The sequence below is a fragment of the Passer domesticus genome, chromosome 1 (genome assembly GCF_036417665.1).
Source record: "Passer domesticus isolate bPasDom1 chromosome 1, bPasDom1.hap1, whole genome shotgun sequence".
Taxonomy (NCBI): Eukaryota; Metazoa; Chordata; class Aves; order Passeriformes; family Passeridae; genus Passer; species Passer domesticus.
Window position 1 is genome coordinate 146894201 of NC_087474.1, and position 4105 is coordinate 146898305.

Here is a 4105-nt window from a genome sequence, read left to right on the forward strand (position 1 = left end):
TTTTACCCAGAAACTGAAAGTCAATGTGTGCTGCAAGGCATGTGTCTGTTACAGCTTCTCAAGAGAAAAGAATGGGTTTTTTTTCTCTCTTCTCCCCCTTAATCCCAGTTTTAGGAAAGGCTAACTTGTGCTGTTCTATACTCCTCAAAAAAAAAAAAAAAATAAGCCCAAGACATTCATGTAGAGACTAAAAATTCTGTCCAAATGGTCAAAGGTTGACATATCAGCATGGAGCAAGACTAACAAGAAGGAATGGCAGCCGTAACTGTAGATGGGTCTAACAACCCTACTATGCCACGGAGAGAAAAACTGGCGACACAGTGGCTTGGGGGAAAACATAACACCCTACAAATATCTGGCAAGTACAATGGAAAGGATGGACAGAAATTATTTAGGATTCCCTGAGTGGAAGTTAAAGCATGAAACAGTGGTATGAAATAAGCCTACATGGGAAAAAATGCAAACCCTTTAAATTTTTTTCTGAGTAAAAATATGAAGTGTAACATGGGGAATATGAAGTGTAGCACAGAGGAGGAGCTGGACTGGATTATTTAGTAGAACTTTTCATCTCTGTTTTCTTAACTAATGGCAGAAAATTTACCAATTACCAATAACAAAAAAAAAATCCTCCACACTGTTCATCTGGTCTTTCTCTGCCTCTTTATGTGGCGACTCTGTTCACTTTATCCAAAGAGAGAATGTATCAAGAAGATGGAGAAACATCTTTAGTCAGTAAAAAATTGCAGACCTTAATGGTTTAGCTGTGGGAAAAAGGCAGCCAAGCTTCTTCCTTTAGCTAAAGAAAGAAGGAGCATTTAATGGAAATTCACATACAAGCAGATTAAAAAAAGGCAAGACAATACCTTTACTGCTGTGTAATTTATACAGTCACTCAAGAGGGGAAAAAAAGAGTCAAAGTGTATTTTAATGGGTGCATTAGAAATGGACAGGATTATAGTTTACAGCTTTTATATTGCTTCTTCACTTTGTAGAGAAATATATTACAAATTTTCAGTGATAATTTAACTTCTAGTCCTCTAGGTTAAAGAGCATTTAGTTCTCCACACCTACATTCTTTTGGATGGGTAGGGACAGCAAGAAAAGTATCTCCTAAAAATTAATGACTTGTGTTCTGCTCAAATTTTCTGTTTCACTCTCTCCTCCCTTCCCAGTTCTCTGAGAGATCCTTATTTTATGATATTAAATAACCTTAGAGTGAAAAATCTTACGTATTCTTAAAGGAAATAATTTCCTGATAGCAGGTTCTTCGATACCAGCTGCTTCAGGTAGAGACAAATTCCTTTTGGGGATTACATGCATTTGTAAATATTACCTGATGTAACTCTTACAAAAGACTGTACTCAATTATCTGATAAGGTACATGATAAAACTTCTTATGACCTAGAGCCACAAGACTAAAGCCTCGGTCAGAGACAAGGTGGACATGGGACTCAGGGTTTATGGGTGAGAGATGGCAACTCTTTCCAGGACTGAAGTAACTGAGTCCAGCATGGTGTCCAAAGGTGATTTCCCGGCATCAGTCACAGCTCACTTCCTCCCACAGAGGGGACTGGGGTTACTTAGGAGGCCCCCCCAGTAGTAAAGGCACAGTAAAGAAAGTCAGAAAGTCCCAGCATGGAGCCACACTTCAGAGTGTGAGCACTGCAGTGGGAGGTGCTGGTCTCCTCTCTCTGGTGTCCAGTGGTGGGACATGAGGAAATGGAGTGAAGCTGAGTCAGGAAAAGTTCAGACTAGACATTAAGAAAAGGTCACTAAGAGGCTGATCATTCACTGGAACAGGCTCTCCAGGAAAGTGGACATGGCACCAAGCCTGAGAGAGTTCAAGGGGCACCTGGACAATGCTCTTGGTCATATGGTTTAGTTTTAGGTAGTCCTGTGAGGAGCAGGGAGTTGAACTTGACCCTTATTGGTCCATTTAAATTCAACATATTCTATGATTCTATTTTATATACATTGAGTATTATAGGTTGGGCAGCCAATTACAAGACAATAATAGTAATCTACTGTTACAGTTGAATAGGAGTTATATTTACAGACCTTCTTGTCTGAGACATTTGACACTACCACAGACATATAAACAGTAATTATGAAACAACAAATAATCTTGTTCTGACTTAGAGGTGGGCAAAATAGCTCTAGGGCTTCACAGACCTTTTGTCTCGCTTTCCAGTAACTTTCAGCCTCCGTAGTGGACTTATTTGTGGGAGTTAGTGGTATTTCTCAGTTCTGTGTTGTGCAATTGTTGCAGGCAGAGCGGGAGCTTCAGACAGAGTTTATTAAAGAAGCCCTCACATAGAGTTAAGAGGTGCAGAAAGGACCCCCTTGCTTTCTAAACTCCTTCTCAGAGAGGAGCCAATGTGTGGCTGGATCCAATCTTAGCCACAGACTTTGTCAATGAATTATGTGTAAAGGATTACACGGGTGTAATGGAACATCTATACAACTTTGTCCTGCAGAATTAATAATGGCAAACCAGATATATTTTAATAAATATATATGGTTTATCATAATAATGATTAGACAAAATCAGAATTATTTACTACAGAGTATAGGAACTACAACAACTATTATAATATAGTGCAATATGAAGCAATATTGAAGAAATTATATTAAAAGCAATTGTATTAAAGCAATTTTATTGTAGCTAGCAAACCTAATTATTAAGTAGAGATTGATGCTGTACTCACTCTTACCAACGGCAGTGGGCAAGTCTCTTTTACTCAGCCTCAAGGAATAACCTTGCTGGGCACCCCCAGTCAAGGGACAGATCTCCACACATTTACCCCAACCAGGGATACTTCAGAAGACCCTCGTGTTAAAATTTGGGACTGGGCTTTTATATGTGACTGTCATATCAGCTCCAGGCCAGCTGTGTGAGCTCAGCAGTTATCAGTAGTATCACGGGTTTGGCCCTTTGTCCGGGTATTTTACCAGATCTACCCTATCTTATCTCACTATCAGGATGTTTAACTTTGGGATTGATGAGTCAGGCTGGTTTCAGCATTATAACACCAAAACCAGCCGGACACCCCCTCTTCATTTACCACTGATGGCTTTGCAAATCAGGCACTGGTCCAGTTGTTCTCCCCATTCGAGGCATCCTGCTGCAGCAACATACCCCTTTGAACTGCCCTGTGTATCACCAGTGGCAAATATGCCTTAGGACTTTTCTTTTCTGAGTTCAGATCATGTCCAGGTTTTTTGCTGAACAAATGAACCTTTGAGAATTTTTGCTTAAAGGTTTTTACTATCTCAAATTCCATATTATTCTGTTTTCTCTAACTTAAGAGCTTTCCTTTCTGTATTATTTAAATATGCAGCTATACATGATACAACATTTTACTTGTAACTGGTTGCCTATTTGCCAAAAAGTATTTCTTAAATCTACCTTCTCCCAAAAAGCGTCTCATCTCTGATCTACATAAAAGGTGTATCATGTTAATTCAGATTTGTTTAAAAAACAAACCTGCTCAGCTATAGGATTAACACATATTCAGAACACCACATGCATAGTTTGTATTTAAGGTCTATCACAGAAGTTGCGTATTTAGAAACTTATACCTTTCTGTTATAATCTACATTGAGCTAAGTAAATGTGATCCTGAAATTATGATCATTGCAAAAGCTGGGATCCTGAAGCTCACAAAGTATCCTCATTGAGGCAAAAACAAATGATAGAAAAGGAATTTTGAAATAATAAAGTTGAATATTGACTAGTGAATGATGCCTTTATATTTGCTTTCTCTGGAAGTCAGGGATATACAAGTGAAAATCTAGGGACCACTTTTACAGAAGGATTTGTTTGTCATTGGAAAGGAGCAGGTGTGTTTCAGGTATGAGGAGGAGAAATCTATAGCTCCCCATTCCACTGACCCTTTATATGGGTGGTTGATATTACCCATTCCACACTGCTGCTCTGCAGGGTCTGGAGTGACTGCTACTGGCCAGAACCATGGCATGCTCTTACAATCTGTAGCTTTTACAAAATACCATAGGTGTGCAGAGACAGGACCAAGGCTTTTGCAGAGGCAAATTCCCTGAAAAGGGGAGAAATAAGGGTGGGTGGGAATGGGTGGAGAGTTGA